This window comes from Pan troglodytes, chromosome 8, assembly GCF_028858775.2.
Source record: "Pan troglodytes isolate AG18354 chromosome 8, NHGRI_mPanTro3-v2.0_pri, whole genome shotgun sequence".
In the NCBI taxonomy this organism is placed as follows: domain Eukaryota; kingdom Metazoa; phylum Chordata; class Mammalia; order Primates; family Hominidae; genus Pan; species Pan troglodytes.
This window is the reverse complement of record NC_072406.2, coordinates 136,067,771-136,079,298: the sequence shown is the minus strand read 5'-3', so window position 1 is coordinate 136,079,298 and position 11,528 is coordinate 136,067,771.

The following is an 11,528-nucleotide window of genomic DNA, read 5'->3' as shown; positions in this document are numbered from 1 at the left end:
AGGTGTCAAGAACACACACTGGGAGAAAGGACAGCCTCTTTAGTAAATGGTGCTGAGAAAACTAGATATTGACATTCAGAAGAATAAAACTCTACCACTTTCTTTCACCTTATTAAAAAAAATCAACTCAAAATGGATTGAAGAGTTAAATGTAAGACCTGAAACTGTAAAACTACTAGAAGAAAACATAGGGGAAATGTTTTAGGACATAGGCCTGGGCAAGGATTTTTTGTTGCCTATGCTCAAAAGCATAGGCAACAAAAGCAAAAATAGACAAATGGTATTATAGCAAACTAAAAAGCATTTGTACAACAAAGGAAACAATCAACAGAGTGAAGAGACAATCTACAGAATAGGAGAAAATATTTGCAAACTATGCATCTGACAAGCGGCTGATATCCAGAATATATAAAGAACTCAAACAACTCAATAGCAAAAAACTAAATAATTGAATTTTAAAATGGGCAAAAGATCTGAACAGATATTTATCTAAAGAATACATAAACATTGCCAACAGGAGTGTAAAAAAATGCTCAACATCACTAATCATGAGGGAAATGCAAATAAAAACCATAATGAGATATTACCTCACCCCAAGTAGAATGGTTATTACCAAAAAGACAAAAAACAAAACAAATACTGGCAAAGATGTGAAGAAATGGGAACCCTTATGTAATAGTCTGTTCTTACGTGGCTAATAAAGACATACCTGAGACTGAGTAATTTATGAAGGAAAGAGGTTTAATTGACTCACAGTTCCACATGGCTGCAGGGGCCCCACAATCACAGTGAAAGGTAAAAGGGAAGCAAGACATGTCTTACATGGCAGCAGGCATGAAGGCTTGTGCAGGGGAACTGCCCTTTTATACAATCATCAGGTCTCATGAGACTTATTCACTATCATGAGAATAGCATGGGAAAAACCCACTCTCAAGATTCAATTACCTCCCACTGGGCCCCTCCCATGAAACATGGGCATTATTACAATTCAATGTGAGACTTGGCTGGGGACACAGAGCCAAACCATATCACCTTATATACTGCTGGTGAGGAATGTAAACTAGCACAGCTGTTATGGAAAACAGTATGGAGGTTCCTCAAAAAATTAAAAATAGAACTACCGTATGATCCAGCAATCTCACTGCTGGGTATACTGTATATATCTAAAGGAAATGAAGCCAGTATGTCAAAGAGACACCTGCACCTCCATGTTTATTGCAACACCATTCATAATAGTGAAGATATGGAAGCAACCGAAGTGTCCATTAGTGAATGAATGGATAAAGAAAATGAGGTACGCATACACAATGGAATTGTATTCAGCCATAAAAAGAATCGAGTCTTGTTATTTTCTGCAAGATGGATGAACCTGTAGGACATTATGTTAAGTGAAATAAGCCAAGCTCAGAGGTATAAATACCACATGATCTCGCTCATTTGTGGAATCTGAAAAAGCTGATCTCATAGAAGTGCAGAGTAGAATAGAAGTTACCAGAGGGTGGAGAAGCTTAGGGGAAGGAGGGGATGAGAAGAGATTGGTCAATGGGTACAAAATTACAGGTAGATAGAAGAAATAAGTTATGGTATTCTATTGCACAGTAGGGTGACTATAGTTAACAATACAAGGGGACTTCAAAAAGTTAGGAAAAAATAGAATTAAAACATAAAAATTTAAAGCATACATTTTATTTCTCAACATAAGCTCCATCAACTTCAAGACATTTTTCTAAGAGATGTGATATGGTTTGGATCTGTGTCCCCACCCAAATTTCATGTTCAACTGTAATCCCTAGTGTTGGAGGTGGGTGGGGCCTGGTGGGAGGTGATTGGGTTATGGGGGCACATTTCTCATGAATGTTTTAGCACTACCCCTTGATGCTGTCCTCATGATAGTGAGTTCTTGTGACATCTGGTTGTTTAAAAGTGTGTAGCACCTCCTGCCCGCCCCCACCGTCCCTCCTGCTCTTGCCATGTAAGACACCTACTCTCACTTTGCCTTCTGCCATGAGTAAAACTTCGCAAGGCCTTCCCAGAAGCAGATGCCGCCATGGTTCCTGTACAGCCTGCCAATTAAACCTCTTTTCTAATAAATAGCAGTGTGACAATGGACTAATACTGGATGATACCAGCCATTTAGTCCGTTCCTGAAGAACTGAGGGTCCTGGGAATTTAACTATGTCAATGTAGTCTTTTTTACATTATTAACTAAAGGAAAATGGGTGCCATTTAAAGATTTTTTAAGATTAAGGCCGGGTGCAGTGGCTCATGCCTGTAATCCCAGCACTTTGGGAGGCCAAGGTGGGCAGATCAGGAGTTGGGGACCAGCCTGGCCAACATGGCAAAAGCTCGTCTCTACCAAAAATACAAAAATTAGCTGGGTGTGGTGGTGCACACCTGTAATCCCAGCTACTTGGGAGGTTGAGGCATGAGAATCACTTGAACCCAGGAGGCAGAGGTTGCGGTGAGCTGAGATCACGCCACTGCACTCCAGCCTGAGTGACAGAGCAAGACTCTTGTCTCAAAAAATAAATAAATAAATGAAATAAAAAATACATTTTTTTTTAAGATTAAGAAACAAAAAGAAGGCAGAAGAAGCCACATCAGGACTGTAAGGTGCATGCCTAATGATTTCTCATTGAAACTCTCATAAAAGCCCTTGTTTGAAAAGAGGAATGAGCAGGAACATTCTTGTGGTGAAGGATTCTGGTGAAGATTGCCTGGGAGATTTTCTCTTAAAGCTTTGGCTAACTTTTTGAAAACACTCTCATAATAAGCAGATGTTATCATTCTTTAGTTCTCCGGAAAGTCAACAAACCAAATGCCTTGAGCATCCCCAAACATGTTGCTATGACCTTTGCCCTTGACTAGTCTGTTTTGCTTTGACAGGACTCCTTTGTAGCCATTGCTTTGATTGTGCCTGGTGTTCAGGATCATGCTAGTAAGGCCATGCTTCGTTTTCTGTTATAATTCTTTGAAGAACTGCTTTAGGATATTGATTCTACTGTTTGAAATTTCCATTGAAAGTTCTGTTCTTCTCTGAAGTTAACTTGGGTAAAACTGCCCTTATCTCGTTTATAAAATTAATCAGGGGCTGGGCACAGTGGCTTATGCCCATAATCCCAGCACTTTGGGAGAATCGCTTGAGCCCAGGATTTGAGACCAGCCTGGGCAGCATGGTGAGACCCTGTCTCTATAAAAAGTAGAAACAATTAGCCAGGTGTAGTGGTGCATGCCTGTGGTCCCAGCTACTCAGGAGGCTGAGGCAGGAGAATTGCTTGAGCTCAGGAGGTCGAGGCTGCAGTGAACTGCTAATACCGTTGCACTCCAGCTTGGGCAACAGAATGAGATGCTGTCTCCCAAAATAAAAGAAAATGAAAATTAGGGAAGAAGGGAGAGGGAGAAATAAAAATAAACCAAGCTTGCAGCACGTTCAGCATTAATCATGAAGTCAGCTTATTCTCCGACCTGCTTCCTCACGGTTGTTTGTTTGGTGCCTATTGTCCTGGAATGATGTAGACCCTGTTAGAAGATTATAGTTCTCCTTAACTGCTCTATAGATAACAACTTAACGAGTATAAAATGGTAAGTTTTCCCTTTGAGATATACTTTCAGGTCCTGCATACTGATGAATTATTGACTGGGCTGGTCTGAAGGACCCCACTGATGCCAGCTGGTCTGAAGGACCCCATAAGAAGCTAACTCACCAAAGCATGAGTTTCCACATCTTGATGATATCATCCCCCTTACCCCAACCAATCAACACCCCTAATTCTCCAGCCCCTCATCCTCCATAATCCCCTTAAAAACCCAATCCTAGAACTCCTTAGGGAGAGGAATTTGAGGGTCTCCTCCCATTTCCTTGCTCAGCACTCTGCAATCAATTAATCCTTTCTCTGCTGCAACCCCTACTGTCCCAGTGTAATGGGTCTGTTACTGCACAGGGGGCCATGGGCACAATGGGCTTGGCACCCATTGAGTGGAACATTTGTTCAGTTATAATTTTACAGTCAGAATTGTATATGCTGAACCAACTGAGATATCTATGGTCTTGCCTATTTTTTCTTCTATTAATTGTCAGTCCTCTTCAGTTAGGGCACAAAGAAGCTTAATTTTGTCCTCGAAAATTGATGTGGATGATCTGCTGCTGTTGGCCAAACTTCTGCATGTTCCCATCCCTTTGAGTTATCCTTGTGTAAACTGCTTATCTCACTGGGGCATTGTTCTGATAAGCTTTTTGAAAAACATCAATGATTTCATCATTTGTCCATCCAAGCTTCACCATAAATTTCGTGTTTGTTCTTGCTTCAATTTTAGCAGAATTCATGTTGCTCTGATGGGGCTCTGATACGGTTTCGATCTGGGTCCCCACCCAAATCTCATGTTGAATTGTAATGTTCAGTGTTGGAGGTGGGGCCTGGTGGGAGGTGATTGGATCATGGAGATGTTTCTCAAGAATGGTTTAGCACCATCCCCTTGGTGCTGTTCTCATAATAGCGAGTACATGAGTTCTCACAAGATCTGGTTGTTTAAGTGTGTAACACTTACCCCCTTCCTCTCTCTTGCTACTGCTTTTGCCATGTGACATGCAAGTTTCCACTTTACCTTCTGCCATAATTGTAAGCTTCCGGAGGCCTCCCAGAAGCAGACTCCAGTACTATGCTTCTTGTACAGCCTGCAGAACCTGGAGCCAATTAAATCTCTTTACTTAATAAATTACCCAGTCTCAGGTATTTTTTTATAGCAATGTGAGAACAGCCTAATACAGGCAGTTTTTAAGTCCATGTCTTACCCTTCTTAGTTCCTCAAACTAGATCCTGCTCAGGCCCCTATTATAATAAGTTAGTATGTGTTTATTTCTGTGCAAAAATTTTTGCAATCCATGCATAGTTTTTTCATAATATGCACTTTCCATGAACTTCTTGAAGATCCCTCACATTGTATCATGTATTTCAAAATAATTAGAAGAGAGGATTTTGAAGGTTCTCATCACAAGGAAATGATAAATGTTTGAGGTGATGGATATGCTTAATACCATGATTTTATCATTACAGAATGCATACATGTATTAAAACATGACACTGTACTTCATAAATAGGTACAATTATTGTGTGTCAATTAAAAATAAAATATAACAACAACAAAATGAACTACTAGGTTCTAGGTTGGTCCTCATTCATTATTCCTCATAATCTTAATCTTTTCAGATTTTCTCTTAATCTTAATTCCTTTTAATCGTTTTCAGATTTTCTTTTTCTTCTTTTTTTTTTTTTTTTGAGATGGAATCTCGCTGTGATGCCCAGGCTGAAGCGCAGTGGCGCAATCTCAGCTCACTGCAAACTTCCGCCTCCCAGGTTCACACCATTCTCCTGCCTCAGTCTCCCAAGTAGCTGGGACTACAGGTGCTTGCCACCAGGCCCAGCTAATTTTTTTGTATTTTTTTAGTAGAGACAGGGTTTCACCATGTAAGCCAGGATGGTCTCAATCTCCTGAACTCGTGATCTGCCCTCCTCAGCCTCCCAAAGTGCTGGGATTACAGGCATGAGCCACTACACCCGGCTTCTTTTTTTTTTTTCAACTTTTATTTTAGTTTCAGAGGTATATGTGCAGGTTGATTCTAGGGATAAATTGCACGTTGTGGGGATTTGGCGTACATATTACTTCATCACCCAGGTAATAGGCTAGTACCTGATAGGTAGTTTTTTGGTCCTCACCCTTCTCTCATTCCTCACCCTCCAGTCGGCCCCCAGTGTCCATTGTTCACTTCTTTGTGTCCATGTATACTCAATGTTTAGCTTCCACTTACAAGTGAGAACACATGATGTTTGGTGTTTTGTTCCTGCATTAATGTGCCTAGGATAATTGCCTCCAGCTCCATCCATGTTCCTGCAAAGAACAGAACTTGTTCTTTTTAATGGCTGTGTAGTATTCCATGGTGTATATGTACCACATTTTCTTTATTCAGTCTACAATTGATGGGCATTTAGGTTGATTTCTTGTCTTTGCTATTGTGAATAGTGCTGCAATGAACACAAGTTTGCATGTGTCTTTATAGTAGAGTGATTTATATTCCTTTGAGTATAAACCCAATAATGGGATGGCTGGGTCAAATGGTAGTTCTGTTTTAAGTTCTTTGAGAAATCACCAAACTGCTTTTCTACAGTGGTTGAACTAATTTGCATTCTCACTAGCAGTGTATAAGTTTTCTCTTTTCTCTACAGCCTTGCCAGCATCTGTTATTTTTTGATGTTTTAGTAATAGCCATTCTGACTGGTTTGAGATGGTCATTTCATTGTCATTTTGATTTGCATGTCTCTAATGATTAGTGATGTTGAATATTTTTTCGTATGCTTGTTGATTGCATATATGTCTTCTTTTGAAAAGCGTCTGTTCATGTCCTTTGCCAACTTTTTAATCGGGTTGCTTGTTTTTTGCTTGTTAGTTCTTTTAAGTTCCTTATAGTGTCTGGATATTAAACCTTTGTCAGACGCATAGTTTGCAAATATTTTCTCCCATTCTGTGGGTTGTCTATTTACTCGGTTTTACAGTTTCTTTTGCTGTGCAGAAGCTCTTTAGTTTAATTAGGTCCTATTTGTCCATTTCAATTTTTGTTGCAATTGCTTTTGGCATTTTTGTCATAAAATCTTTGTCAGGGCCTATCTCTAGAGTGGTATTTCCTAGGTTTTCTTCAAGGGTTTTTATAGTTTTAGGTTTTACATTTACATTTTTAATTTTGAGTTGATTTTTGTATATGGTGTAAAAAAGGGGTCCAGTTTCAATCTTCTGCATATGGATAGCCACTTATCCCAGCACCATTTGTGGAACAGAGTCCTTTCCCCATTGCTTTTTTGTTGTTGCTGATTTTGTCCAAGATCAGATGGCTGTAGCTCTAAGGCTTTATTTCTGGGGTCTCTATTGTGTTCCATCAGTCTATGTGTCTATTTTGTACCAATACCCTGCTGTTGTGGTTACTGTAGACTTGTAGTATAGTTTGAAGTAGGGTAATGTGATGTTTCCAGCTTTGTTCTTTTTGCTTAGGATTGTGTTGTCTATTTGGGCTCTTTCTTTAGTTCCATATAAGTTTTAGAATAGTTTTTACTAAGTCTGTGAAGAATGTCATTGGTAGTTTGATAGGAATAGCATTAAATCTGTAAATTATTTTGGGCAATATTGCCATTTTAACAATATTGATTCTTCCTATCCACGGACATGGAATGTTTTTTCCTTTGTTTGTGTCATCTTTGATTTCTTTCAGTAGGTTTTGTAATTCTGGTTGTAGAGATCTTTCACCTACCTGGTTAGCTGTATTCCTAGGTATTTCATTCCTTTTGTGGCTATTGTGAATGGGATTGTGTTCTTGATTTGGCACTCAACTTGGATGATATTGATGTACAGAAATGCTGCTAATTTTTGTACATTGGTTTTGTATCTGGAAACTTGGCTAAAGTTGTTTATCAGGTCTAGGAGCTTTTGGGCAGAGGCTGGGGTTTTCTAGGTATAAAATCATATTGTCTGCCAACAGAAAGTTTGACTTCCTCCATGGATGCTTTTTATTCTCTTTCCTGACTGCTCTGGCTAGGACTTCTTGTACTATGTTGAAAAGGAGTGGTAAGAATGGGCATCTTTGCCTTGTTCTGGTTCTCAAAGGGAATGCTTCCAGCTTTTGCCCATTCAGTATGATGTTGGCTGTGGGTTTGTCAAAAATGGCTCTTATTATTTTGAAATATGTTCCTTCAATGCCTACTTTGTTGAGGGTGTTTAACAGGAAGGGATGCTGAATTTTATTAAAAGCCTTTTCTGCATTTATTGAGATTACCATGTGGTTTTTGCCTTTAGTTCAGTTTATGTGATGAATACATCTATTGATTTGTGTGTGTTGACCCAACTTTGTACACCAGGGAAAGCCTACTTGATTGTTATGGATTGGCTTTTTGATGGGCTTTGGATTTGGTTTGCTAGTATTTTGTTGATGATTTTTGCATCTATGTTCAAGGATATTGTCCTGAAGTCTTTTTGTTGTTGTTGTTGGGTCTTTGCCAGGTTTTGGTACTGGAATGATGCTGGCCTCACAGAATGAGTTAGGAAGGAGTCCCTCTTCCTTAATTTTTTGGAATAGTTTCAGTAGGAATGGTACCAGCTCTTCTTTGTATGTCTGGTAGAATTAGGCTGTGAATCCATCTAGTCCTGGGCTTTTCTTGTTGGCAGGATATTTATTACTCATTCAATTTCAGAACTCATTGTTGGTCTGTTCGAAGTTTGAATTTCTTCCTGGTTCAGTCTTGGGAAGTTGCATGTTTTCAGGAATTTATTCATTTCTTCTAGGTTTTCTAGTTTGTGTGCATAGGGATGTTCATAATAGTCTCTAATGGTTTTTTATATCTCTGTGAGGTCAGTGATAATGTCCACTTTGTCATTTCTAATTGTGTTTATTTGGATCTTCTCTCTTTTTTTCATTAGTTTAGCTAGTAGCCTGTCTATCTTACGTATTTTTTCAAAGAACAAACTTATGGCTTGTTGATGTTTTGTATGGTTTTTCATGTTTCAATTTCACTCAGTTAGCTCTTTTTCAGATTTTATACCTCTTCATATCTGCATTGTATTCTGTGAAATTCTCTTACATTTATCTCCCAGTTCACCAAATCTTCCTACTTGTCTAAACCATCAATTCTACTATTTAAACTATTAAGTTTTTAAATGACTTTTGGGGTTCATTTTCAGTCTGAGAACTACAATTTGGCTCATGTTCAGGTCAGGCTGTTATTATTTTTTAAATAGAAGCTTATTTTTTCAACATGATTTTTATCCCTTCTTTATGTGTTTAATCATTTAAAATATATTTGGTATATAATTTAATTTGGGCTATTCTGTCATCACAAGTGTCTGGGGGATCTAATTATGCTGTTGATTGTATCTGCTGACTTCCCTTATTGTGAATTGTTTCTTTGTGTAGTTTGTGATTTTAAAAAAATCATTGGAAGTTTTCTTCCGCTGGTGTTGCCATTGTTTTCCCCTGTGGGAGTCTCATGTGGCCTGGCATTGAAGATGTCTTTAGAAAAGGAGTTCTCTTTGCTTCAGTTTTGGAGCCAAGGGATCACTCTTCTGAAATTCATTATATATATATAAATATATTGTATATAATATAATTACATTTTATAAATATATCATATATACATAATTATATTTTATAAAAATATCTATTTATATAATTATAATTAATTATATTTTATTTATAATTATATTTTATATATATTTGGTTTGGGATTTCCTTACTTTGTGGGAAGTATAAATTAAAACTTTACATCTGATTGGGATGGAATGAGTTTGGAGTTTCCATTTCCAGTGGGATATTTTTCCCCTTTGCTTTTTCTGTGCAGTCAAGCTTGGTTCTGGAGATTTTGCTTGAGTTTTTCTAGTTCCTCTTATAAGAAGGGGGCAGTCTTCCAGGGTCTCAACTCTACTCAGAGTTCTTAGTTCACCTCTGCCTCATGCAGGTCAAAGTCATATTCCGTTTCTCCTAATCAGCATCAAAACCCAGCTGTGAGCCCTTAGGACATGTGTTCACATTTGATGCTTCCCTGGGCTCCTGGTGTGCTGGCTCATGGATTACCCACTGGCTGTAGTTTCTATTTTATTTCTGTTCAAGAAGTGTCTTTTTTCCTTCCTTCAAGTTTTCCTATGAATTAAAAAGACATTGACATATATTTGGAGGCAGAGATTGCTAGCATAGCAGAAAAGGAGATTTCCTAATTAACTTTTTGTTATTAATTTCTAGATTAATTTCACAGTGGTCAGAGGGTTAATTTCACAGTTGTCAGAGTGATTCAAATCCCTTGAAATCTGTTGAGAATTGTTTTATGACCCAGCATATGACTGATTTTATTAAATGTTATGTGTGCACTTAAAAAGAATGCGTATTCTGTCATTGTAGGATACAGTGTTAATTAGGTCAGGCTAATTGTGCTATTACTGATTTTCTATTTGCATTTCTATCATATATTGAGAGGAGTGTGCTTGTGCCTCTGAATATTATTGTGAATTTGTCTCTTTTTCTTTTTTAGTTCTGTCTGTTTTTGCTTTATGAGTGAATTGATCCTTTTATCATTGCAAAGCAACTGCTTTATGTCTAGCAATGCTTCTTACCTTCCAGTCTACTTTTCTGATATTAGAATAATGATACCAGCTTTCTTTTGTTTAGCGTTTATCTGGCATAGCTTTTTTCAACTTTTACTTTCATCCTTTTTTGCTCTTGAGGTGGGTCTCCTGTAACCAGTATATACTTGAGTTAATAAAATCAGATCTGACTATTTTGGTCTTACTTGAAGTATTTAGTCAATTTATATTTGACATAATTATTAATATATTAGAATTTATAGTTACCATTTTACTTTTTGTGTTGTACCCATTTTATGTTGCTTTTCCATGTCTTGGGGTTTTTTTTTTACTTTCTTTTGGATGAATAGTTTTATTATTCTATTTTCCCTATATAAACTTGGTACTTAAGTATTTTAGTAACTACTGTAAATGTTGCAACATGTATCCTTGATTTAATATTGTCTAATATAATTTAGGACTTTTATTTCTTTTACACAATGTTGAGACCTTAGAATACTTTATTGCTCCCATTCTTTTCCTTTATTCTTGTCAGTATATATTTTAAATCCCACTAGACATCATTTTTGATGTTTTGTATGGTTAATATTTATTTATATTTACATATATACTCTTTCTGTAGCTTTCAATTTCTTCATGCATTTCAGTTTTTAAATCTGGGTTCTTTTCCTTTGTCTGAAGAATTTCTATTGGCATTTATTTTACACTGGGTTTTTCTGTTTTGGTGTCTTTAAATAATATTTTCCCTTATTTTTGAAAGATGTTTTGGAAATTGCCTTTGCAAACATGAGAACAGTGAGAAAATTATGATAGTGAAAGATCTAATCAACTCCATCTTGCTTTTAACCTCCAAACTGCCCTTGGCCATTCCTGAGCATGGGCCAGACTAACTTTGGGAGACTAAAACATAATAGCTCTTCCCAAAACTAAGCCACCTTTGCAAAACTAATGAAAGCCAACCAGGTTAGGAAGATGAGAGGGACCTGAATCCTGCTAAGATGTAGGCATAGTTAAATGATTACCAGCCATTATTCTGGAAGTCACAAGATTTGCAACTTCTTCAATGACTCCTGTAAAGAGCATCACTATTGCAGACCCTCAGATTGCCCTTTTAAGATGTCTTTTCAGACTTTTGCATTTCTGATGACTAGATGACTCCAACTGGATCAGCAACTCCTCTCTGGCTCCCACCCAGAAGTGAACTCAGCACATGAGGACCACTTACCACACCACTATGATTGCATCACTAACTCATCAGCAGCACTCTTTCCCTATCCCCCTGCTCACCAAACTATCTTTACAAAACCCTAGCCTCCAATTTTTGGAGAGGCTAATTTGAATAGTAATAAAACTACAGTCTGTGTTTAGCTGGCTCTACATGTATTGAACTCTTTCTCTATTGCAATTCCCCATCTTGATAC